The 27937-nt window shown below is 43.2% G+C and overlaps 1 protein-coding gene and 1 long non-coding RNA gene across 2 annotated transcripts in view; one reads left to right on the forward strand and one right to left on the reverse strand.

The window, feature by feature from the left end:
- THSD7B (thrombospondin type 1 domain containing 7B) overlaps positions 1-27937 on the reverse strand; it is a 1521641-nt gene that overhangs the window by 1431812 nt on the left and 61892 nt on the right.
- On the forward strand, positions 611-26850 carry LOC110257066. Its single transcript, XR_002339240.1, has 2 exons — positions 611-4207; positions 26672-26850. It is a non-coding gene; the product is annotated as an uncharacterized LOC110257066 (long non-coding RNA).

Genomic DNA, 27937 nt, shown 5'->3' on the forward strand with positions numbered 1-27937 from the left:
CCCAGATTCTACTGGCAGGAAGCAGGCTAAGAGAGCTGCTCAGCTGCAAAAATGTACTACATTCCATAAAAAAGAAAAGATGATCCAGAGGGCAGTATCAATTGCCCAGAGAGTAGAGCCACAAATGAGGGAGAAATAACCCCAGCTTTGAGAATCTCATCAAGGAACTTCCAACATTTTCTTGGCTGGCTTTCAGAATTTCTATGGACCAATGAGATTTCGTGCCTCCAATTTTCCACCTTGGTAAGCAGAAATATCTTCCCAACCAACAACTGTATATTAGGTACATGAGGGCCGAACAATTTATCTATGTAGTTCCATGGGATCTATATTTAAGGCATTACATTTGAGAAGCCTCATCCACACCTGAACTTGATATAGATGCAGTTCTAGACTTTGAACTGATGTAATGAGGTGAAGCTTTATGGACCTTGGTAGGGAAGCAGTGAAGCAGTGTATTTTGCATGTACGAAGGATGTGAATTACTGGAGGTCAGAGGGGAACCCTGGAAGGCAACCTCTAAGATAACTCCAAATTATTCCCGCCTCCTGATACTCAAACCCTCGTGTAATAACCCCCTTGAGTGTAGGGTGGATCTTAGTTTCCAACAAATAGAACATGGAGAAAGTGTTGTGATGTCACTTCCAAGGTTAGGATATAAAGACCGTGCAATCTTGGATTGCTCTCTTGCTCTCTATTTGCTCTACAGGGAGCCAACTGCCATACTGTGAGCACCTCTATGTAGAGGCCCATGTGACAAGGAATTGACTTCCCCAGCCAGCAGCTAATGGGGACATGAGGACTGCAAACAGCCCCATGAGTGAGCTTGCAGCTGGATCCTTTCCCAACGAACCTTGAGGTGACTGAAGCTTCAGCTACACTGTGATCAAAGCCTTGTGAGATCCAGAGCCAGAGGAGTCCAGCTAAGTGGCACCTGATTCCAAATCTGAGAAACTCTGAGAAATAAATGCCTGTCTTTCTAAGATGAGGTGTTTTATTATGCAGCAAAAGATGACTAATACAGATTTTATCCCTGAATACAAGCTTTTTAAGAGGATGAAAAAAAATGTTTTTAATATAGTTTTTAAACATTAAGAGTAGTTTTCATCCTGTTTATAATTATCGAGTAATTATAAACAGCCCACTACAGTTTCATTAAGTCTTTATTCTACAGAGATTTTTTTTTGTCTGATTCTGTGCAAGGGCATGCATGAGGTATGGAGATTAAAAAGAGAGGGGGGTGGGATAAGCAACAAGATCCTACCATATAACACAGAGAACTATATTCAATGTCCTATGATAAACCGTAATGAAAGAGTATTTTTTTAAAGTGTGTATATATACATTGTAAATCAACTATACTTCAATAAAAACAGACAGAAAGAGAAAGAGAGAAGTCAAATCCCCTGATTTCTAAGCACAGACATCCCCTGAGGAAGTGACACAGAATAGTAGAGGGTGACATGGACCGTGATGAAATCAAGTCCAAGGAAGAATAGGAACCCAGGGGCAGTAGGAGTTCCTGAGGCCCACTGGGTTGTCACTAAGAGGATGGACTTGACTCGGGACTCAGTGATGCAAAAACACATCAAATTGGCTTATGCTCAATAACTAAAAGGTCCAACAAATGTCACACTGGCTTCCTGCACAGCTAGATTTAGGGGAGCTCAAATGATGTTACAGCGACCCAGTGGCCCCCTCTCAGTCCCTCAGCTCTCTTTCCTCTATTTTGACTCCATTTCAAGCAGATTATTTATCAAGGGCTTGAGCTGATCCACCAGGTGTCAAAGTAACTGATCAAGACAGCATGGCAAGTTGAAAGTAACAATTAAGCCTTTATTTACTTATGGCTATGGTAGAGGGAAGGGGCTAAAGCCCTGGCCCCCCATCATTCCATTTTCTCCATGGAAAAGCATGGGTGGAGGGTGGGAAACAGATGTATCAGCACAGGTGGGAAGAATTGTCTTATTGCTAAGGGAGCTAGCAATAGGCTCCTGTCTTTCTATGGATCTGCGGTGAGGGGAGTGGGGAGACCCAGGAGGAGAAATATCCTGAGTACTGAGTCAGAGTGGAGAAAGTATCTGCAAGTTCCCACCACTTCCCATAATTAGATCTCAGCCAAGTCCTCCACATACCCCAGGTAAAAAGCCTCCAACGCAGATACCTGGGCCAGGAATGCAGACATGCCTAAGAACAATTTGGCCATGGGGCCCAGTCCTTGCCTGCAATTTCCTTCAGAGTCTACCATGCATTGCCGGGTGTGGGGAGGGCAGCTTTCCCCAGTGAGGTCTGCCAGGTAAAGTGTCATGGACTAAATGTTTGTGTCCCCCCAACCAAATTCCTATACTGAAGCCCTGACTCCCAACGTGATAATATTTGGGAATTAATGAAAGTTAGACCAGGACATGAGGGTGGGGCCCCACAATGGGATTAGTGTCCTTATAAGAAGAGGACGAGGCTCCAGGGCTCTGCCTCTCTCTGCACATATATGCAAATACACAAGGAGGTCAGGTGAGCACACAGGGAGACAGCAGCTGTCTACAGGCCAGGAAGCAATCCTGCCCAAGATCAGAATCTGCCAGCACCTTGATCTTGGACTTCTCAGCCTGCAGAGCTATGAGAACAAGTGTATGTTGTTCAATCCACCCAGTCTGTGGTATTCTATTTTAGCAGCTAGAGTTGACCTAAAGCCTTTGTAATTGCCTATGGTCAGGCCTGAAAGCTCAGACAGGTTTTGGCCAGGAGCTGACCCCCTGCTCTTCCTGTTGGTTGTGAGATGACTATCAGCAGCTCTAGACTGACAGAAATACCCAGTGGAAAGAGAGCGCTCTGTCTTAGCAGTTCCAGCAGAAACTCTGAGCCTGACTCTGGTGAGACTAACTTGGGTTCTATACCCATCCCAGAAGCAAAGACGGTGGCCAAGTGGATGGAAATAACAAATTGATTTGGATCTGAACCTGGGGGTTAAGGGCAGGACTTTCCCAAACTACTTAAACTGAGAGTGAAGGGAGGACATTTATACCAGAAGTGGAAGCAGATCCTAGGTAAGCAAAACCCATAGACACCCACTCTACAGTGCCTGAAAGTGAAAGGATTTCTTTCTTTATCCATTTAATAAATGTACACTGAACTATGTGCCAGGCACTGCTTTAGGCCCTGGAAGACAGTAGCAAACAACAGCATCAAGCTTAAATTCTACTGGGGGTGATAGATAATAAACACCAGCAGCAGGTGATATAAAGCCTCTTAGATTATGATAAGGGCTGGGGGGGAGTGGGCGGTGAAAGCAAGAAAGGAAGGTAGGAGATGTGCTTTTGAGGGAGGGGTACCCAAAAAGGCCTTGCTGAAGGCAGATAGAAATTGTGCATCCCAGAGAATAGGAAAAGTTCAAAGCAGAGGGAACAGCCAAGACAAAGCATGCTCCCTGAGATGGAAGCATGCTAGTTGTGTTCATAGTTGTATACAGGTTGAAAATGAAATGCCCAGTTAAATTTGAATTTCAGATAAACAATACATACATCTTTTAGCCTAAGTACATTCCCAATACCAAATGGGACATAGTTATGCTTAAAAATATTTTGTTTCATGTAACATTTGGAACATATTGACACTAAAAATGTATTTGCTGTTTATCTGAAATTCAAATCTAGCTGGGAGTCCTGTATTTTCATTCGCTAAATCTAACATCTCTAGGCCAGTGTGACTGAAGCAGAATGAAGAAGCAGGAGAGGGTGTTATGGGTTGCATTATGTCCCCTCAAAGAAAATATTCTGAAGTCCTCACCCCCAATACCCTAGAATGTGACCTTATTTGGTAATAGGGTCATTCCTGATGTAATTAGTTAAGATGAGCCACACTGGAACAGGGTGGGGCCTGATCCAAGATGACTGCTGTCCTTATTAGAGGGCCATGTGACAACACAGAGTCACACAGGGAGAGGGCCATGTGTTGACAGAGGCAGAGATTAAAGAGCTGCAGCTGCAAGGCAACACATGCTAAAAATAGCCACAACCACCAGAAGCTAGAAAGAGGCAAGAAAGGATCCTTCCCCTTCATGGCCCTGCCGACACCTTGATTTTGGACTTCTAGCTCTAAGAACCACGAAAAAATAAGTTTCTGTTGTTTTAAGCCACCCAGTTTGTAGTGCTTTGTTACAGCTGCCCTGGCAAAGTGACAGAAGAGAGCAGCCAAAGACAAGGGCAGAGAGGTAAGGAGGGTGACAGACAGAGCCTGTGGGGCCCGGGAGGTCACATGAGAACTTGGCTTGCACTCTGAGTCATCTGAGATTTTGGGGGGGAGGAGTGACTGTGGAAAGAGGTGTAAGAGCACTCCCAGAGGACACTCAGGAAAGAAAATGGGATGTGCTGTTCCAGGAGCTACTTGCTGTTAAGTCCTGCTAGAGTGTGGAGTGAGGGCAGTGGGCACGAATGAAGGCTGGAGAGGGGAGCCAGATCTTGAAGAGCCTCTTGGTAACAAAAAAATAGGGATATGCTTCCCCCTGTAGGCAACAGGAAGCCAAGGGAAAAGTTGGAGCAGGAAGCTGGGATCCAATATGCCCACTGTTCTTGGCTTTTATTACTCATCATACTAGTGGTAGATGCTGAAGAGCTCAAAATGAATGACTGGACAGTGGTGGAATTTCAAGTGCTATGAATGTTGAAGGAAGGGGATAACCTTCCCATTAGATGGAGGACCTTACTCCAAGCCCCTTAGATTACAGAACTGAGACAACCACATTCCCACACATGCGTCAGGCAATCTGGAAAATACCTAGGATTTCTCTGGAATATTAGAGATTCTACCCAAGACCACTGATTTGCTAAGAGAGATAAGATTCCCATCTGCAGGGCAGGGTCTAAAGGAGCAAATAGATGGTCTGGGAGAGAACAACAGGGAGGGTCTGAAAATGCAGATTCCTGGGTCCCATCCAGTGCGTCTTTTTTTTAAGATTTTTATTTTTTATATTATAGTTGATTTACAATGTTCTGTCAATTTCTACTGTGCAGCAAAGTAACCCAGTAATGCATTTTGACTAAGTCAAGGTGGTTCTGAACCACACTTTGAGAAACTCTGCCCTAGTGAGGGACTTGAGGATGTTCAGGAAGACAGTAATAAAGGCTATGGAGAACACATAAAGTAAGGGGTAGGGGAGAGGACAGGATGTGTGTGTGGGTGTAGACAGGTGTAATGGTGCACTTTTGGATAGGGTAGCAGATAATGTCACTATGGAGATGACATACGATGGAATTATGTGCAAATTTTGTAGGTATGTCCCTTCCTGGGGAAATAAATGGATACACAATTTCCAGGAAATTCTTAAAGAGATACCAGATCAAATTTGTATTGAGAACTATTTCAGATTAGTTAGCAGACATTTTCTGCTTTCAAATGGAAAGAATGTTCTTTCAGATGGAAGTTCAGAAACCACTTGTATTTTGAATGTCCATAATACTTTGACCTTAAATAGTGGTTCTTAACCTTAGTTGCATCTTAGAGTTACCTGAAGAGGTTTGAAAAACAGTAATGCCTGTTAGCCCTAGAAAGTCCGATTTATTGGTTTGGGGTATGACCTAAGAATTAGGGTAATAAAAGCTCCCCAGGAGATTCTAATTGAAGGAAAAACTGAGAAAGATACACCTATAGTTTTATATGAGCTTCACCTCATGGTAGGAAGGCTGGAATGAATATTCCCACTGGGAAAGTGAGACTCTATGATAACTTGAGGTCCCAAGACTGGTGACTAACCCAAGACTCAAGACCAATTCTGTACTCAGGCCACTATACCAGCATGAGACAGAGGTCAGAGGGTTCTGATAGGGAATGAAGGGCTAGAACTCAGGCTCCTGCACTAGAAAGGGCAGGCCCCTTAAAGTAGGAAGGCTGGAGTGATTATTCTGGGTTGGTTACTCTAGGGTACAGAGGGTAAAAAGAGATGGCTCAGAGGAAAAGGCACCAAGAGCTGATACAACCAGCTGCCAACTAGCAGGCCAGCAAGAAAAGCTAGCACTTGGCCTTCATATGTGAGGACTCCGTCCCTCCTAGGACAACCTGGTCAACAGTGGCCTCTCAGCTGGCCCAGGGCTAAAGAAAACAACAGTGATAATAAAATCCCTCTGAGATAATTGACATTAACAGAGTTGTAGTTTCCAATAGTCCAATTCCTTCCTCATTCCCTAACACCAGCCAGGATTGCTGATGGGGGGACGGGGGCAGAAGGTAGACTAGAAAGAAGTCACTATCCAAAATGTAATGCCTCCATCAGCTCAGTAAAATCCTAAAACGCTTTCAACTGGAACAAAGCTTTCCATTCTCCAAGTGGTAATTAGTAATGAATTCAAAAGTAAATGCCCCTAGGAGAGAAAAGACAACAGATTAAGAGTTCAACGTCTTAGTGTTCAAACCTCTTTTTATACTGAACCCATATACCATGACCAAGTGGGATTTATCCTAGGGATGCAAGGATTCTTCAATATCCACAAATCAACCAGTGTGATACACCACACTAAAAAACTGAAAAATAAAACCTGTATGATCCTCTCAATAGATGTAAAAAAAGCTTTTGGCAAAATTCAACACTCATTTTTGTTTTATTTTATTTTATTTTTTTAGGGCTGCACCTACAGCATATGGAATTTCCCAGGTTAGGGGTTGAATCAGAGCTACAGCTGCCAGCCTATACCACAGCCACAGCAACATGGGATCCAAGCTGTGTCTGCAAGCTACACTACAGCCCATGGAAACACCAGATCCTTTAATGCACTGAGCAGGACCAGGGATTGAACCTGCATCCTCATGGATACTAGTCAGGTTCATTACCACTGAGCCAAAAGAGGAACTCCTCAACACGCATTTTTGATAAAAACTCTCTAAAATGTGGGCATAGACGGAATCTACCTCAACATAATAAAGACCATATATGACAAACACACAGCTAACATCATTCTCAATGGTGAAAAACTGAAAGCATCTCCGCTAAGATCAAGACAAGAATGTCCGCTTTCACCACTGTTATTCAATATAGTTTTGGGAGTTCTAGCCATGGCAATGAGAGAAGAAAAAGAAGTAAAAGGAATCCAAATTGGAAAAGAAGAATTAAAACTGTGACTGTTTGCAAATGACATACTACATAGAAAATCCTAAATAGGCTATCAGAAAACTAGCATTCATCAATAAATTTGGTAAAGTTGAAGGATACAAAATTAATACACATAAATCTCTTGCTTGCCTATACACTAACAATGAAAGATCAGAAAGAAAAATTAAGAAAACTATCCCTTTTACCATCTCATCAAAAAGAATAAAATACCTAGGTATAAACCTACCTAAAGAGACAAAAGACCTGTACTCTGAAAACCATAAGATGCTGATGAAAGATGACAGAAACATATGGAAATATATACCATGCTCTTGGAGTAAAAAAAAAAAAAATCAACCTTGTCAAAATGATTATTCTACCCAAGACAATATACAAATTCAATGCAACCTGTATCAAATTACCAATGGCATTCTTCACAGAGCTAGAACAAGAAAATTTTCAACTTGTATGGAATCACAAAAGACCCTGAATAGCCAAAATAATCTTGATAAAGAAAAACAGAGCTGGAGGAATCAGGCTCCCCAACTTTGGCTATACTACAAAACTACAGTTGTCAAAACAGTATGGTGCTGGCACCAAAACAGAAACATAGATCAGTGGAACAGGATAGAAAGCCCAGAGATACACCCATACACCTATGATCAATTAATATATGACAAAGGAGGTAAGACTATACAATGGAGGAAGGACAGTATCTTCAATGAGTGGTGCTGGGAAAACTGGACAGTTATATGCAAAAGAATCAAATTAGAACATTCTCTAATGGTACACAAAAATAAACTCAAAATGGATCAAAGACCTAAACATAAGGCTAGATACTATAAAACTCCTGGAGGAAAACATAAATTGCAGCAATATCTTTTTTGACCCACCTCCTATGAAAATAAAAACAAAAATAAACAAATGGGACCTAATTAAACTTAAAAGTTTTTGCATGGCAAAGGAAACCACTAAAAAAAAAAAATGACAACTCACAGAATGGGAGAAAATCTTTGCAAACAAAGAGATTAATCTCCAAAATATACACAAATTTCATACATTTTTATATCAAAAAAAAATTCAAAAATGAGCAGAAGATCTAAACAGCCATCTTTCCAAAGACAGATGGCCGAAAAGCACATGAAAAGATGACCAACATCAGGAATTATTAAAGAAGTGCAAATAAAAACTACAATCAAGTGTCCCCTCACACCAGAATGGCCATCATCAAAAAGTCTACCAAACAATAAAAGCTTGAGAAGGTGTGCAGAAAAAGGAATCTTCTTACACTGTTGGTGGGAATGTAAACTGGTGCGACCACTATGGAGAACAGTATGGATGTTTCTTAAAAAACTAAAAATACAACTGCCATATGTTCCAATGATCCCACTTCTGGGCATAAATCTAGAGAAAACAATCGTTTGGAAAGATACAAAGATACATGTACCCCTTTGCATTGCAGCACCATTTACAATAGCCAAGACATGGAGACAACTTAAATGTCCATCAACAGAAGGATGGATAAAGATGTGCCAGATATACATATATACATATGTGTGTGCCTGTGTGTATATATACTCAGCCCTAAAAAAAGAATGAAATAATGCCATTTGCAGCAACACGGACCTAGAGATTATCATACTAAGTGAAGTAAGGAAGACAGAAAAAGACAAATAGCATATGACATCACTTATATACAGAATTTAATAAAAATAATACAAAAAATTATTTATAAAACAGAAACAAACTCATAGATTTTGAAATCAAATTTATAGTTACTAAAGGGGAAAACTGCAGAGAGGGATAAATTAGGAGGATGGGAATAACATATATATTCTACTGCATATAAAATAATAACCAGAGTTCCTGTCGTGGCTCAGTGTTTAACAAACTTGACTAGTATCCATGAGGTCGCAGGTTCAATCCCTAGCCTCACTCAGTGGGTTAAGAATCTGGCACTGCTGTGAGCTGTGGTATAGGTCACAGATGCAGCTCAGATCCCACGTTGCTGTGGCTGTGGTTTAGGGCAGCAGCTACAGCTCCAACTCGACCCCTAGCCTGGGAATCTCCATATGTTGTGGGTGCAGCCCTAAAAGGACAAAAAAAATTTTTTTAATTTTAAATTTAAAAATAAAATAAAATAACCAACAAGGGCCTACTGTACAGCACAGAGAAATCTAATAAATAGTCTGTAATAACCTATATGTGAAAAAGAATGGATATATGTATATGAATAGCTGATTCACATTGCTGTATACATGAAACATACAACATTGTAAGTCAGCTGTACTCCAAAAAAATATAAAAATAAAACCCTGGCTCATAGGTTAATGAATCTGATGGCATCCATGGGGATGCAGACACAATCCCTGGCCTTGCTCAGTGGTTAAGGAAACGGTGTTGCAGTGAGCTGTGGTGTAGCTCACAGATGCGGCTCAGATCCTGTGTTGCTGTGACTGTGGCATAGGCTGGCAGCTACTGCTCTGATTCAGCCCCTAGCCTGGGAACCTCCATATGCCATGGGTGTGGCCCTAAAAAGCAAAAAAATTAAATTAAATTAAATTTAAATTTAAAAAAATAAATAAACCTGAACCCTTTCAGCAAAAATATCTATGTGTGTGAATGTTTGTGTATCATAGTATACTTTTCACTTAATGTGTTACATACACATGTATGTAATATGATATACATATACATTGTATGTTATATACGTTACATGTGATATACAAAATATATATAATTTAATATATGTATATATAAATATAAAACAGATTAAATTAAACTTGCTGTGGACTGAGCAGGGTCCGTGTTTGGAAATTTCCTAGTAGGTAGGAGATGGTGGGAGAAGAGAATGCCCCTCCCTACTCCCCCTCCACCAGCGCCCCCTTCCCCCAAGCTGGAGTGCCCTTGAGCCATCTCAGCCAAACCCTAGTACAGTTTGAAAAAGTTACAGTAAGGAATTCATTAATTCCCTGTACATGGGTTAAAAGACTGCCATGTGCTTGGCATTGTGCTCAGTGCTAGGATCACAGGTGCAGGAATAACAGCCTCTTTCTTCAAGCACCTCATCATATCTTCAGGGTCATGGAAGGAAAGGGATAATAACACAAAGTGGGATAGGAACCTCACCTTGAAGGGGGTAGGGGAGGTAGGAGTTAGCAGGGAAGGCTCTTTAATGGAGGAGACCCCTAGGTCATCCCTCAGAACAGGTTTTTGGTTTTTTTATTGAGGTATTGCTGATTTGCAATATTATATTACTAGGTGTGCAACATGGTGATCAAAATTTGTATGTATTATACTCCATTTATAATTGGTATGAAATATTGACTATATTCCTAAATTCCCAGAGCAGGTTTTGATGAGTGAGGACAGGGGGCAGGGCAACTTTGAGAACTGGAGATAAATGGGGCAAGAGAGAGGTAAAGTCAGGGCACTGGGGAGTCCAGAGACCAGAGGCACTGGGGAAAAAATCCTGCTACCTCCCAGGCTTTCCTGGGTGGCCCCAGTGTGAGGATCCCAGGCTCTAGTCAAGGATGTAAAGAGAGAGACTGCAGGCACCATCCAGACCCACTGCCCGAAGGGGCAGGTCCAGGGCCACCAGACCAGGGCTCTGGTGTGAAAAGAATTCCCTTTGAAGTGAAAAGATCAAAATGGCTTTTGAGAAATCAGATCTCCTCAGCTGGATTTCAGCCCTGAGACCTGGCTTTGGCAAAGGCCGGCAGTAAAAAGAGGGCAAACGCTCAATAAAGTTCTGAGGGCCAGAGGGGAAGCCTCTCCATCTGCTGCTGTGCCCCAAGAAGCCCTGACCCCTACAACCGGCCAAGCAAACCCCACAGAAGAGGGAGGAGGCAAGGCTGGCCCCAGGGGTACCAGAGGCCCAGCATCTTCCTGGAGGGGAACTAAGCATAGAATCTTCCTCTGAACAAGCTCCCACTGTATGAATCAGCCATGATGATTGCCTGCCTGAGGCCATGGAGACAAGAAGACAGGGTGTTGTGTGGAGTCACCTGCGCACCTGCCATGAGGCCCTTAAGGTGTTCCTCTTCACCACAAAAAAAAGTCAGAAAGCAAATGGGATCCCAGATTTTGTTTTTTGCCTTTTTTTCATGGTCTCTTGTCATAAAAACTGCTTTTTCCTCTCTGCTCCTTCTGCCTTCTCCTCCTTCTCCAAGACTCTCCTTTCTCCCATGACACCTGACCAAGAAGAATGCCCACTGCATTTTCAAGATTAAATCAAAGCTCTGAGCTTTTATCTTGCTTCTAATAGCACTTTGCACCGATAGAGCCGGGCAAGGCTTTGTGGGCCCTGATTATCTCCCAAGATCGATGGGGTCCCAAGGCTCCAGGCAGCAAGCATCTCAGCAGCTTTTCCAGATGGATGAGCTCTGTCCTGCTGGTAGGGCTGGGCTACCCTGCTTCTCAGTGGCACCTGTATTCATTTCCACATCCCCCCACATCTCCACCCAAGGGGATTTTTCTATGAGATGGCAGACTCGAGAAAGCCCGCCCAGTTCAGAGAGAGGAAACCGAGGCGCAGGGACTTCCCGGGGCCCCAACGCAGGCCTGTGAGGAGACACAGAGCCCAGCACATCACTGTCATGTCTCCTTCCAGGGAACCCTCAGCAACATGGGCTGTGTTACTAAACAAGCCAAGAGTAGGGCAAATTCCCCCAGAGGGGCAGAGAAGAGCTGTTTTTGTGAGAGCTGTTTTTATGTTCCATCACCTCCCACAGCAGCTGGCACACCAGAGGAAAGTAAAGTTTCAGAGAGAGTTGGCTGATGAGCATGCTGTTCACATAGAGGTGCCTGCAGTGGAAGGGCTTCAGGGAAAAGGCACACAATAGTATCTAATTTCCTCATCAGCTCCAAGTTTTTTTCCAGGCTGGACAAGAGCTATACATTATCCAGAATGACCTTCCAGAAAGAGGCAGGCTCTGGGCTCCCAGAGGACAGGAACCAGGCTTGACTTTTCTTTGCATCTTCAGCCCTAGTACAGGCCTGGATCAAAGCAGATACTCAAAAAGTTCTTGCTGACTCCCGGGCTAGCCATATACAAACTGTGCAGTCAGAGGCAAGGTCCTTAACTTCTCTGGGTTCCCCAATCTGTAAAATGAGGGTCATAAGGCAGCCCTCCCAATATGGCTCTATGATTAGAAACTATATGTGGGGGAGAAGGATCAAGATGGCAGAGGAGTACGATGCCGTGCTCATCTTCTCCCACAAACACATAAAAAAAAAAAATCTACATGTAGATCGATTTACACAGAACATCTACTGAACACTGGCAGAAGACATTAAACCTCCAAAAAGGGCAAGAAACCATCCACATAACCAGGTAGAACAAAAGAAAAAAAAGAGAGAGAGAGAGAGAAAGTGAGAAAAGGAATCAGGACAGGACTAGCACTCCTGAGAGGGAACTGTGAAAGAGAAAAGGAACCCACACACTGGGAAGCCACCTAACCGATGGGGAGATTAGCCAAGACAGAAGGACCTCAAAGTTATGGAGAAGAGTGCAGTGGCCAGGCTGAGGAGGGCAAAGCAGAGAGAGAGACGCACAGACCATTGGTATCACTGCCCCCAGACACCACATGCTCAGGTGGGGCTGGGCATTGAGACTCAGGCTCCAGAGGTCAGTTCTGGGGAGAGGACTAGGACTGGATGTGTGGAGACAGCCTGAGGGGGCTGGGGAGCAGTGCTCCATGGGCTAGGGAGCCAAGTGCCTTAGCCGAGGGAACCTGGGAGGAGGTCTGGGCCCACAGGAGAAGCAAGGCGCCATTGTTGGGGAGGGCAAGAGGAAGAAGGGCAACCACCATAGGAATATCTTTCCCTGCACCTGCGCAGACTCTCAGAGGGGAGGGTGCCTCTGGTGCAAGTTATGAGTGGTGAGGCATCACTTGCCTGGGTTATGGGCCATGGGGTGCCTCTTGTGTAGGCTGCAGGTGACCAGGCACCTCTTGTGTGGGCTAAGGGCGGTGGAGGGGCTAAGCATGACATGCCACCTCATGCATGGTCTACATTTGGCAGGGGCAAACCACAGCAGTCATCTCAGACACCAGAAGTGGGTATGGCATGCCACCACTAGGGGTCTGTGAATAGACACCACTCATAGCCCCAGTCACCTCAGAGGTTGGCAAAGAAGAGGACACTGCAACTGAGTACCACCAGTTGTTTCTCTCACTCCCCTGGGAACACACCCGCCCTGCTGCCAAACACTCTGGGCACAACCTACACCTGCCTAATCACTATTACTTTCCAGGGCCCTGCAACTAGGAGCAGCCTGAGCTACCTTCCTTCAGGTCCTTGGCACTGTCAAAGGCCCAGCAACCAGGCACTAGCTACTAGACCTGCCCATTGCTCCCATCTCCCTGGTAGCATGCACAGCATCCTAAAAACAAAAACTAAGCTCTCACAAAATACCCAGGGGTGCTTGCACATATAAATAGCCCTCCAAGACTACAGCAGTTGTCTTCCCTAAACTCACAGAATAAGAAAAATATAAGCAAAATGAAGAAGCTCGGGAACAATTTTCAGTTTAAAGAACAGGAGAATTCCCCTGAAGGAGCAAACAATGAAACAGACCTCTGCAGTCTAATAGACACCAAGTTTAAAAAGGAGATAGTGAAAATACTGAAGGAATTAAGAGCGAATATGATGGAATTAAAAGCAGATATGAACAACAACACAGATTACTTTAGAAAGGAACTGGAACATATAAGGAGGAGCCAAGAAAAATTAGAAAATTCATTTTCAGAAATGCAAGCTAAGTTAAAAGCACTGAAGAACACAATGGACAATGCAGAGGAATGACTTAGTGACTTGGAAGATAAAATCATGGAAATCAGCCAATCAGGACAGCAGACAGAAAACAAAATGAAAAAAAAAAAAACATGAAAATAATTTAAGAAATCTATGGGATAATATAAAGTGTGCTAATCTATGCATAATAGGGATTCCAGAAGGAGAAGAAAAAGAAAAGGGGATTGAAAATATATTTAAAGAAATTATGGCTGAAAACTTTCCAAATCTAAAGGAAACAGATATCAAGATACAGGAAGCACAGAGGGCCCCAGACAAGTTGAACCCAAAGAGGCCTACACCAAGACATATTATAATAAAAACAGCAAAAGTTAAAGAGGGGATTCTAAAGGTAGTAAGATAAAAAAAAAAAAAGTTACCATGGTGCTTCAGAGAGGAATAAAACTAGGAACCATAAGGTTGAGGGTTTTATCCCTGGCCTCACACAGTGGGTTGAAGGCCTGACATTACCGTGAGCCGTGATGTAGATCACAGACACGGCTCAGATCTGACGTGGCTGTGGCTATGGCTAGGCCGGTGGCTACAGCTCTGATTGGATCCCTAGCCTGGGAAACTCCATATGCCATGGGTGCGGCCCTAAAATAAATTAATTAATTAATTAATTAATGAAAGGCAGCAAGAGAAAGACAAAGAGTTAATTTTAAGGGAAGCTCCATAAGGCTACCAGCTGATTTCTCTATAGAAACACTGCAGGCCAGAAGAGAGTGGAAAGATATATTCAAAGCTCTAAAAGGGAAAAATTTGCAGCCTAGAGTACTCTACCCAGCAAGAATATCAAGAATATCATTTAAAATAAAAGGAGAAATAAAGAATTTCTCCAACAAAACAAAACTAAAAGAATATAGCGATACTAAACCCATTCTAAAAGAAATACTGAAAGTGCTCCTCTAAATAAAAAAAGAAATAAGAAGAAATAGGATGGAGGAAATCACAACTGGAAAGCACTCATTTAAATGAGCCAGTATATGTATCTAAAAGGAAAAAAAAAAAACCTATTGTAAAAGTGAAGAAAAACACAAGGAACAGCAAAAGGACAAACATGAAGATGTTTGAAAAGGACTTCAGAAACCATATGTGTAAAGTCCTTCCCACTATGCCTGGCACATAGTAGGTGTGCAATAACAATGGATGTCATGGCTGTCTTCAAAACCATGATGCCAAGGGTCAGGAGGATTGGACAGACTCATAGGTCTTGCCTAATAGAGCAAGAGAAGATATCTCAAGTTATTCCCATAGTTGTTTTTCAAGCAGCCTTCTCTAAAAGCTCTCTTTTAGAAGTTTAGAGGGCTCTGAATCCTTCAGCATCTCAGGAGGGAAGATTCTGGGGAATATTTATTGTACAAGGTATTTTGATTGGGTGTTTCTCCTCTCTTCCTAACAGAATCCTAATGTCATGCTACACTCCTCAGTAGGGTCTGACACTCCCAGGGAGTCTGGCTCCAGCCCCAGAGTTTGAGACAAAATTAATCTAAATCTATCATGGTAGTTCATGGCCCATGTCAAGGATTAGTTCAGACATGGGGACAGGACAGTTATGACTAATGGAAGATGAGAATGAATTAGTAAAAAAAAAAAAAAACTTCTGGAAAGAATTTTCCTTATGGATCAAAAGGGGATGCACGCAGTCCTTTTTTCTCCTTGGATATTGTCATGGAGATGTGACAGCTGGAGCTTTGACAGCCACCTTGTTTTCATGAGAAAAGCTGATGCAAAGACAAAGCCAACACACTAAATATGGCAGAAAAGAATAGAGAGAACTTGATCCTTAATAACAAGCTAGAATTATTGAATTAAACCACTCTGTAGCACCCTACCTCAGGACTTCTTGTGTTAGATAATAACATTCCTTGCTGTTCAAGGCAGTTGAGTCCATCATTTCTTTTGCTAGCACCCAAGAGTATTCTGGCAAACTTGTTGTCTTAAAAAAGGTAATCTCTGAGAGGTTGTAATCCTTAAATTACCTTGATAGGGAACCAGATATCCTGAATTGAATGAAAACCCATTGTCTGACACTCAAACACAAATACTTCTGCAAGCACAGGGCAAAGCCAATCACAATATGCCTGAGTCCAAACAGGCAACCATGGTCTCAGGAAGGAGCAGTCAAGACTTCTGATTCCACTGCAATCTTGGCTTCTTGACCAACAATCCTGGAACGCAAGAAGCAGCAGATCTTCAGACTCCGCCCAAGCCAGAGCCACAGCCTGGCTCAGGAGGGCTCTAGATTTCCTCTGAACTAAGGGGAAGCCATATCCCATGCTTTGTGAGTAGACGACAAAGGTGGCTACAGTTTGGTTAGAGTAACATTCAGACCAAGAGAGTAGCTTTAGGAAACACTGAAGTATTCACACATTGTCAGGGATCCCATAAAGCTCAAAATATCTTCAATTTCTCTGCTTGATGGGGTTTAGCAACAGGGAAGGGAAAAGACAGGAACCCGGTGTGGACCATGAGACATGCACTTAGTCACACATGATTTGTTCTGTGTACTCCTACACAAATGTGCTGTGTACCTGCAGGGGATGAGGCAGTTGAAAGCCTGCTACTGCTTTGCAAGGGGCTCTCAGGGGAGGTGGGGAGTGTGGGAAGGAGAGAACAACTTGGGCACACATAAATACAGGAACCCATCCTTCCAAATGCCAGGCTGTAGATGCTAACTGCCAGGAAGTTCCTGCAGGAGCTCTGGGCATTGCAGGAGAACAGGATCACCAAGGGCTGGGGGAATGGGTCAGAGGGTCTGAGGAGTCATGTGACTTGTCCACTCAGTGTTTGTCCACTTTTTCCAAAAGGGGTATCCAGATCTGGGTCCCTTTTTTTTCCCAAAAGATACCCAGACTCACTGCTGGGTGCCTGCTATCACATCTCAGTGGCTTCAGTGTGGAGAGAGAAAATATCCAGTGTGTCATTACCAAATACATTATGGGGGGCGAGAGTGGGGGGCAACTATGGCCCTGTAGCCATATCCAGCCTAAAGTCTGTTTTATTACTGCCCAAGAGCTAAGACTGGTTTTTATATGTTGAACAAGGAAGAAAAAGAAGGGAGAAGGAGGAAGAGAAGGGGGCATGGGAGGGATAGGAAAGAATAAGAGGAGATGGGAGTTCCCGTCGTGGCGCAGTGGTTAACGAATCCGACTAGGAACCATGAGGTTGCGGGTTCGGTCCCTGCCCTTGCTCAGTGGGTTAACGATCCGGCGTTACCGTGAGCTGTGGTGTAGGTTGCAGACGCGGCTCGGATCCCGCGTTGCTGTGGCTCTGGCATAGGCCGGTGGCTACAGCTCCGATTCAACCCCTAGCCTGGGAACCTCCATATGCCGCAGAAGCGGCCCAAGAGATAGCAGCAACAACAACAACGACAACAACAACAACAACAAAAAAAAAAAGACAAAAAAAAAAAAAAGAATAAGAGGAGATGGAGGAAGCAGCAGCAGCAGTGAAATCTGTAAAGCCTAAAATATTTACCATCTGGTCTTCTACAGGGAAAAAAAAAATGTGCTAATGTTTGGACTAGACCAGAGTGGTCAAAAGTGTAACCCCCCCACCTTTATTTTTGGCTTTTTAGGGCCACACCCATGGCATATGGAAGTTCCCAGGCTAGGGGTCAAATTGGAGCTGCAGCCTACACCACAGCCATGGCAACACCAGATCCAAGTCACATTGTGACCTATGTCTCAGCTTGCAGCAATGCTGGATCCTTAACCCACTGAGCGAGGCCAGGGTTTCAACAAACATCCTCATTGATACTAGTCAGATTCTTAACCTGCTGAGCCACAATGGGAACTCTCAACCCTTATTTGTTAAGGTTTCCCTGAGACCTTCCTGGGAAAACCAGAATGCCCTTGGCTGCGCAGGCCCCCTCCTGGACTAGTGAGGTGCTCTGGATGTGAGGGCAGCCAGTTCAAAAGCCAAAGGATTTGGGCTCCTCTTAATTCTCCTCTCTGTCCTGCCTTGTCGGTCTGTTCCAGCCCCCAGCGCTCCCCGTGACAATAACTCACGCAGGATGAACAAACAAGCTTCTGGCATTTCTACCACCCCTAAGGGCCAGGACTTCCAGAAAGCCAAGGAGAGTTTAGTACAGCACACAGCCCACCAAAGAGACATACACTTCCTTCCCTAGGTGGGCTGAGCAGGTGGGTGAAAAAAGGGAAGGAAATTCTAGGAAGTCTAGGGCACCCTCTGGCTCCAGTGTCAAGGGGACCTTCTGACTTGCAGACTGCGGGCCAACCAGCCCAGCAACAGACTGGTTCCTCAGGCACCAACCCTGCCTGCCCTGACAGGAAGCTGTGCCAGAGCTCTTGCCCCACACTGGGGCCAAGGGTCAATTCTAGGGGACCCTTATCAACCACGAGCAGAAGCTACCAAGGGAGTCAATCCCCTTACACATCTGAATGGGACTCACACTCTAAGTTTTGGCATCTTCCAGCTGGCCAGTATTTCAAGCAGCAATCAGCACACAGCAGTTATTCTATCAGCTCAGCGAAGCCACTTTTACGATCAATGAAACTCATTATAATCAAGTAACCAATTCCTGCCAATACCCAATTTAAATAATTATTTCAAAGCAATTTGTTATATAATTGTCTTTTCTATATATTATATATAATTTGCTATATAATCGTCTCTTATAATTACCACCGTCCCCTCACAAAGAAGCAGCAGCAGTTTTTATTTTTGAGGGGTGAGGATCAGACTTGGCTACCAAAGGACTTTCCATTGTCCCTGAAAACCTGGCCACAGGCAGTATTGGAGGTTGTGGGGCCTGGGGGTGTGGCTGGAGCTGACTGAGGAGTTCCTGCCTATTCTGTTCCTTTGGCTTGAGGGGTTGACAGTTAACCTAAAGGTACTTTGAAAGACAGATTTGTTTCTGACAAAATGTTCATCCCTCAAAGATTTTAATAATGGGCATGTCTTTCATAGGGGAAAAATTATAATACACTTTTAAAGATTAATAAATGGTATGAGAGATACCTGATGTGAACCTCACTGAAAATGCCTTCTGCTAGGGGTGGCCACTGGTAGAGGATAAGGCTAGGCTGGGTCCTGACTATTTAACTAAGCCCCAGGGTCCAAGAAAAATGCTCTTCTAACCTTGAACCAAGGGGAGTCCAATCTTAGAGGCCCATGTAGATTAGTAAGATATGTTGAGGTGGGGAATTTCCTCTATCCACCTGTCGATTCATTTATCTTTGTCAAGGGGAAAATGCAGATGTCCATAGATGTCGGGCAGGTAACATCAATGAAGGAAGTGGACAGGTACAAGTCAGTAGGAATTTCTGGGGACTGTGACAAGCTGGAGAACTCTTTTTCTCTGAAGGGGCAGCCACTGTTCCTCCCCAACCAATATTGGCAAGAACAAAGGGCCAATGTTGCCACCTCATCCACTTTTTTTTAAAGGAAGTTAGAAATTCAGCTTTTATGTGTAGTTGACCCATTTTTGCACGATCCAATCAAAATAGGTCAGTGGGCTGTCTGTCTGCAGCTTCACATCTCTGTAAGCCCTGACAGTGATGTGTGTCAAACAGGAGTGAATAGAGAGGGCACTGCCATAGGCTGGGTCTCAGGTAACCGATGCTAAGATGAGGTGACAGGGCAGGATGTTTCTTAGGGATCCACACCTGTGGGAGGAAGGGGCAGAAGCAAGCTTGGACAAAGGGAGAAGGTAGGTATGCCTGACCAAGCCTCTGCCAGCCTGGCAAAAAGTTCTATATCAAATATTGCTTATCAGAGCTATCTCATGTCAGTCCAAAACGCTGGACATTTTTTTTAGTTGATTTACAATATTGTGCTAATGTCAGGTGTATAACAAATTGATTCAGTTACATATTTTTTCAGATTATTTTCAGTTATAGGTTATTACAAGATATTGAATATAAGTTCCCTTACCTGTGCTATACATCTTGTTTCTTATCTATTTTATATATAGTATTATATATCTGTTAATCCCATACTCCTAATTTATCCCTCTCCCTTCCCTTTCCCCTTTGGTAATCATAAGTTTGTTTTCTATGTCTGTAAGTCTATTTTTGTTTGGCTTTATATGCTTATTTGTATTTTTTAGATTCCAGATTATAAGTGACAGTATATGATACCTGTTTTTCTCTGATTTTTTGAGCTTGATATGACATTTTCTAGGGCCATCCATGTTGCTGCAAAATAGCAATACTCCATTCTTTTTCATGGCTGAATAACATTCCATTATATATATTATACATACATAGCCAAGAACCCCATATATAACGTCTTTCTTGAGTTAGTCATCTGCTGATGAGCGTTTGGGTTGTTTCCATGTCTTGCCTATCGTAAATAATGCTGCTATGAACATTGGTATGCAGATATCTTTTTAAATTAGTTTTCATCTTTTCCAAATTTATGACTAGGAGTAGGATTGCTAGATTATATGGTAGCTTTATTTTTAGCTTTTTAAGGAAACTCCATACTGTTCTCCATAGTGGCTATACCAATTTACATTCTAACCAACAGTGCAGGAAAGTTCCCATTTTTCCACACCCTCTCCAGCACTTATTATTTGTAGATTTTTGATGATGGCTATTCTGACTAGTGTGAGGTGATACCTCACTGTGGCTTGATTTGCATTTCTTTAATACTTAGCAGTACTGAGCATCTTTTCATTTTCCTGTTGGGCACCTGCATATCTTCTTTGGAGAAATGTCTATTTAGGTCTTCTGCCAAAATGACCAGACATTTATAACCCATCTTGCTTGGTCATCACATACAGATGGTCCTGGGAAGGGTTTAACCTTAGCAAGGCAGCTCTTAGCAGCAGAGGCTGACCCTGAAGAAGCTCAGTGCTGAAGGCTGCAAGTTCTTTCTTGAAGGTCAGACCCTTCCTAGGCCATCTGGACAGTGTGTCTCACATCTACCAAAGGTACAAAATCAAAATCCCAGATTCAGTATAACACAATTGGTCAGGCATGTAACAGAGTCACAGCATCCAAAGCCACCTTCTAATGGTCATTTAGAAGGTCTGCTCTGTAGAAACAAAACTGAACTGATGACCAGGAGGCCTGAGGATTCATCCAAGGACTGACACTTTTTTCCTTGTTTTCTTACCCTGGAAATATAGATAGTAACCCCTTCTTTTCCCCAGCTCTTCAGAGAAGATCAAACGCTATATAAGTTCTTGGAAGAATTAAAAATGCTTTGCAAGAGTATTAGAAGAACTGCTACTCTTAATCACCCCCAGGCTGATGACTGTCACAATTTCCTTAACTGCATATGGTCACCAGCAGTTTGGGTCTCTCCAGTAGAAAGTTCACAAAGTCTAGGATTCTGGGTTATGCACTGATCAGACTTCTGAGCTTCAGTTCAATGTCCCTTATGGATACAAACGACAGGAATCCTTTGGTCCATTTGTTTGAACTAAAGCATTATTAACCCAAAGCAATAGAAATTAGAGCAAAAATAAACCCATGGGACCTCATCAAACTGAAAAGCTTTTGCACAGCAAAGGAAACCAAAAAGAAAACAAAAAGACAACTTACAGAATGGGAGAAAATAGTTTCAAATGATGCAACTGACAAGGGCTTAATCTCTAGAATATACAAGCAACTTATACAACTCAACAGCAAAAAAGCCAATCAATCAATGGAAAAATGGGCAAAAGACCTGAATATACATTTCTCCAAGGAAGATATACAGATGGCCAACAAACACATGAAAAAATGCTCAACATCGCTGATTATAAGAGAAATGCAAATCAAAACTCCCATGAGATACTACCTCACACCAGTCAGAATGGCCATCATTCATAAATCCACAAATAACAAGTGCTGGAGGGGCTGTGGAGAAAAGGGAACCCTCCTGCACTGCTGGTGGGAATGTAAACTGGTACAGCCACTATGGAGAACAGTCTGGAGATACCTTAGAAATCTATACATAGAACTTCCATATGACCCTGCAATCCCACTCTTGGGCATCTATCCGGACAAAGCTCTACTTAAAAGAGACACATGCACCCGCATGTTCATTGCAGCACTATTCACAATAGCCAGGACATGGAAACAATCCAAATGTCCATCGACAGAGGATTGGATTCGGAAGAGGTGGTATATATACACAATGGAATACTACTCAGCCATAAAAAAGGATGACATAATGCCATTTGCAGCAACATGGATGGAACTAGAGAATCTCATCCTGAGTGAAATGAGCCAGAAAGACAAAGACAAATACCATATGATATCACTTATAACTGGAATCTAATATCCAGCACAAATGAACATCTCCTCAGAAAAGAAAATCATGGAGTTGGAGAAGAGACTTGTGGTTGCCTGATGGGAGGGGGAGGGAGAGGGAGGGATCGGGAGCTTGGGCTTATCAGACACAACCTAGAATAGATTTATAAGGAGATCCTGCTGAATAGCATTGAGAACTATGTCTAGATACTCATGTCGCAACAGAAGAAAGGGTGGGGGAAAAAACTGTAACTGCAATGTATACATGTAAGGATAACCTGACCCCCTTGCTGTACAGTGGGAAAATAATAAAAAAAATAAAATAAAATAAAGCATTATTAAGACCACCATTATCAAAAATAACAAGAAGAACATCAACACAGTTCTAGTGATAAAGATTGCCTCCCCTGACCTCCTGGACACCAACCTACAAATGTGCCTAATCATGCTCTCCTTAGCATCTCAAATCCAGGATCACCAAAGCACACTCTGCAAAAGTATATAAGATGCCTAACACACTGTAAACCAACTATAATAAAAAATAATAATAATAATAATTTTAAAAAAAGAAAAGAAAAAAAAAGATGCCTGACAAACTGAAACTACAAACAATCCAGGCAGCTGACAGGCCCTGGGTCACACCCCTTGGGAACGCATGGCCCCAGGACAGTGACCACCTCCCATATAACCCAGCCGAGATTCACTGAGAACTTTTGTAAGACCTGGACTCTGAGTTCTCTGGGGGGTGGAGGTGGGGGGCATCAGGAAGCACAAAATCTGGCCGCCACTCTCAAGAGCATTTACCAAGGGATGATAAATGGTGCATCCATGAAAGTAGTGTCAGGACTCAAGAGAATCAGAGGGGTGACCCTTGAAGTCCCTTCTGTTCTAAACTGGGATCTAACAGGTCACTGACTGATTTATTTTTCTTTCTCAGTAAATTTACCATTTAAAAGCAATAGTACTTGCCTGCTTTTCCAGTTTTCTCCTCTGTATCAGTTATCTATTGCTACATAACAAACAATCCCAAAATGTTATAGCTTAAAACAGCACTTGCTCCTGGGTCAAGTTAGGCTGGGCACAGAGGCCTTTTCTCTGCCCAGCCACCAGCAAGGAGTTCTGTCCAAGGGAGGCTGGGGCTTTCCACGGACCTGGCCAGAGAGTGTGAGAGGAGGCCAGGCCCAGGAGAGGGAGAAGGATGAAGACAGAAGAGACACTGGTCTGTCATCAAGTCTAGGCCCTCTAGTCTGCCTGGGCCAAGTCCAGCCTCCAAGAGCTGGTCTCACCCATCCAGAGGCTGCTGCCACTCACAACAGCCTTACCTTCTCAGCCTTCTCAGACCTCATAGTCTCATCATGAGCATTCTGCTTCTCTGCCAGCTTGTTGGCCTCATAGATTTTGCACCTCTTGCCAAACATGATCTTGTTATAAAAGTATTTATTCTGCTTCTTTACCATTATGATAGCCAAGTGCTTAAAAAAATTTTTTTTTCTTTCTAGGGCTACATCTGTGGCTTATGAAAATTCCCAGGCTAGGGGTTGAATTGCAGCTGCAGCTGCTGGCCTATGCCACAGCCACAGCAATGCCAGATCCAAGCTGCATCTGTGACCTACACCACAGCCCATGGCAACACCAGATCTTTAACCCACTAAGCGAGGCCAGGGATCAAACTGACATCCTCATGGATACTAGTCAGGTTTGTTTCTACAGAGAAACAATGGGAACTCCAAAAAAATTTTTTTTAATTATTTTTATTTGCCCATGAGTGTCTAGGCTGAGCTCAGCTCAACTAGGTGATTCTTCCTCTGATCACACTTGGGGTTATGCATGCGGCTGCAGTTATCTGGAGCTTGACTGGGGCTAGACAAGCCCCAAGATGACCCAAGACTCAGATGACCCAAGACTCACTCCTGTCTGCAAGTTGAGGCTGGGTCTCAGCTGGAATGTCCAAAGGGCCCAGGTGGGATGGTTCAACTCAGTGGCAAACTCAGGGCAGCATTCCAAGAAGACAATATCTCCTCTCAAGAATTAGGCTCTGGAGTTTTACAACTTCCACTGCATTCTATGAGTGAAAAACCAAGCCACAAAGATTCAAGGGATGAGATAATATATTTTGCCTCTTGATACAAGGAATAACAAAGATCACTGAAACTGAACTTCAATTGTTTGCAGCTTATCCTGACATTGTCTGCTCACTCATCTCCATAGTCCATTGGTCACCAAAACCAAGTATCCATGTCTATTTCATTGTGAAAATAAGTAAACACAATCAGAGAATGTAATCAAGCTTAATGAGGACATTGTTGAAGAACTGCCTTTTACTTTCCCACACATGAAGCAAAAAATTTTTTAAAAATATAGTCCACTTCCCCACTTTATACTAACTTGATCCAATACCTTCACAATGTCTACCAAAGAATTTCAAATAATCAGGCACTGTCTTTCCAATTCTGGAACGAAGTCCAAGAAGTTTCACTGCAGTGTTCCAAACCACTATTATAAATTAAGGTAAATTTAAAATGATGCATTAAAGAAAGGCCGGCTGATGTTCATAGGGTTAATGTTCATAGCTGATGTTCATAGGGTTAATTCTATAAGTATTTTAGGTCTCAGGGCTAAGTAATTTTTTATAGTAATGCAATTTTTCACAGTAATTCTAGAACATTATATTATAAGCAAGTCACCTGTAGCCCTGTCATGGGGACTGTCCAATTACTGACCATATTCCTTAGGACCTTATCACTTTACAGCCTTCCCAACAAATATTTGGAGGCAGTAACCCAAGTAGCAAATCATGGATCAGGTTGCTCAGAAGTTCAAAGATCTAAAACAACTCATAAATCAAAATTGACAAGATATTAGTATACTAGCTTAGACACTAAAAATCTTGCCATCCAATCTTCCAACTTAGAGGCTGACAAACACTTGATATCCCTTGATAAGACAGAACCTCACCTTGAAACACAAAGCCACCAATAGCAAAGGCATCCACATTGCCTTCTTTGTATATCACACAGAGCCAACCTTGTTAAAAATTAGACTCTCCCAGTGACATCTCACTCCAAACACTCACAGCTTCCTCAGAGCCTTGAGTAGTTCAAAGGAAAAATAAGCTCAGACCCAGGTCAGTTGAAATTTGCAACTTCCTCAAAATGTACTCACATCATCACTTAGGCAACTTCTCTTTCTAGTGTTTGGAATTTGTTCATTCCATTATTTTCGGAACATTTCCTTTGGGAGGGGTTAGAGAGAAAAACAAAACAAAACAAAAAACAAAATGTAGATCCTGCCTTCAAGGAAGAAGAAGTAGGGCTGTGGCAGAGACTGTGAGCTTGTTATTTTCATGTACATTTTCTTGTTTAATGCCCACAACACTCCTTTGACATCAGTATTATTATTAGACCCATTTTGGATTCATCTTCTCTTTTCTGCACCCCTACCTGAGAGCTGGGAGGCCTCCCTCCCCGAACTCTGTGGCATCCTGCTCTTCGGTTTTCCAACCCTTCCATCCCTCGCCTCATTTTGAATCTGATCCAGAATAACCTTTCCATAGAAATTATTTTGGAAAACATGAAAAGCACCGAAGGGTGAAAATAACCCTCATATACATCGGCTCAAGTTCAAAACTCCTGGCCCCAAGTGGAAGAGCTTCTGTAAGGGGCCTCCATTTTTTTTTTCAAACCCATCCTTTCTCACACCCCTTCTATAGGACTTGACAGTCCCAGGACTGTCCTCAGCACTGTTGTATATTAGACTCAAGGAAGCTACAAAGTGCAGAGACCCAGGCCCATTCTAGAGACTCTGATTCGCTTGGTCTACAATGGATCTAGGCATGGATATATTTTAAACACTACCCTGTCACTTCTTTCTGACAGCTCTTTACTGCTCTGTGGGACACTCACAAACCCTGTTCTGAGCCTTTGCTTAGTGATGCTTTACAAGCCTGAATGTCCTCCTTTTCCCCCTTCATGAATCTAAATATGCCACCTTTGGAACCATTGTGGCTTGGAGAGTTAAGAACCTGACTAGTGTCGGAGTTCCCGTCATGGCGCAGTGGTTAACGAATCCGACTAGGAACCATGAGGTTGCGGGTTTGGTCCCTGCCCTTGCTCAGTGGGTTAATGATCCGGCATTGCCGTGAGCTGTGGTGTAGGTTGCAGACGCGGCTCGGATCCCGCGTTGCTGTGGCTCTGGCGTAGGCTAGTGGCTACAGCTCTGATTCGACCCCTAGCCTGGGAACCTCCATATGCCGCGGGAGCGGCCCAAGAAATAGCAAAAAAAAAAAAAAAAAAAAGAAAAGAAAAAAAGAACCTGACTAGTGTCCATGAGGATGCAGGTTTGATCCCTGGCCTTGCTCAGTGGGTTAAAAATCTGGTGTTGCCATGAGCTGTGGTGTAGGTCACAGATGTGGCACGGATCTGGTGTTGCTGTTGCTGTGGCTGTGGCGTAGGCTCCAATTTGACCCCTAGCCTAGGAACCTGTATATACCTCAGGTGTGGCCATAAAAAGAAAAAATAAATAAATATGCCACCTTTCACAAGGGCTAATACAAGCTGACTTTTTTTTTTTTTTTTTTTTTTTTTTTTAGAAAATCTTCTCAGACCACCCTGAGCCAGTAAGGATCTGCTTCATCTCCAGGTTCTGATAATGCTTATGGCTGGTACCTCAAAATCCAGTTCTCAATTCAACAAACATATGCCAGGGCCAGGAATGGCTTATTGGAGGGGCTTATTTACTAAGGGTCAATACAAATAAAACATGGTTTCTGTTTTCAGAGTTTATCAGTGAGGCAGGGTATGGTTTGGGGGGCTTCTGGTCATGCACACAAAGCAGGGAGAGCTGCACACTAGAGGACAGGGCAGCATGGAGACCCAGGAGTCAGGAAAGCCCCCCAAGCCCAGCATTTGGGCAGCAGGATGTGGGCATGGATCCATAGCCACGGGGAGATCAAGGAGGGCCTTGTACATCTGCAGAAGATTGGCCCCTGCAGTCCTCAAACCGTTGTCTGAGAAAATATCCTCTGAGTCCATCCTTCTGCCTTTGACCTGACCCCATGCTCACCTAGTCACCCTTCAATTCTAGTCCACCTTCCCTGGGTGGGAGCAGAGGTTTCATCTGCAGTGGCAGAGACAACTTTTCTTTCCAAGAAAGAAAAGATCCCTCATTGCATGTTAGCAAGATTGTCAGCCACTAATTATTTTGTTTCTCTCAAGGCAGGTAGCTCTGTCTTGATAACTGCCAGATAACTGTATTCCAAGGACATCCTGCAGAACAACAGGTGGTCCACCTTCTCACACCCCACCCCCAGGTGTCCCCCACGGGGCATCACACAACAAGCGCTTCAGAAACACAGTATGAAAACCACTATCACAGCCATTGGGAGATCCTCAGAGGTATAGGTTGTCTCTAATTATTTCATGTACACAAATCTCACCCCAATAGGTTTTAAACACTTAAAGGCAATAAACCTGCCTTTCCTATCTTGGCATCCTCTAGCTTGTCATTCAGGACACAGAGCATAATAAAGAGTTGATATATGAGTTTGAATAAAAGAAGCTAGCCACAGTCAGGAAGCAAGGAAGACAGCATTTTCAAAGGGCTATTAATCATTTGAAGACAAACTGAAGCATCTAGATGGTGCACAAGGCAGAGAAGTGAAGTAGACTTCCAAGAACTGGGAAATGCAGTTGCCTTTGGAAAGTTAGGTGGATGAAATTCATACGCAGATGGATGAGGGTGCCTATTATCTAAGAGAAATGGGGGAAATAACCTACAAGAGTATCTGCAAGTGTGTGTCCAAGGAATTTGGGAACACCTAAGGAGCCCTTCAAGGTGACATTATTAAACCCAACTG

This window comes from Sus scrofa, chromosome 15 (genome assembly GCF_000003025.6).
Source record: "Sus scrofa isolate TJ Tabasco breed Duroc chromosome 15, Sscrofa11.1, whole genome shotgun sequence".
In the NCBI taxonomy this organism is placed as follows: Eukaryota; Metazoa; Chordata; class Mammalia; order Artiodactyla; family Suidae; genus Sus; species Sus scrofa.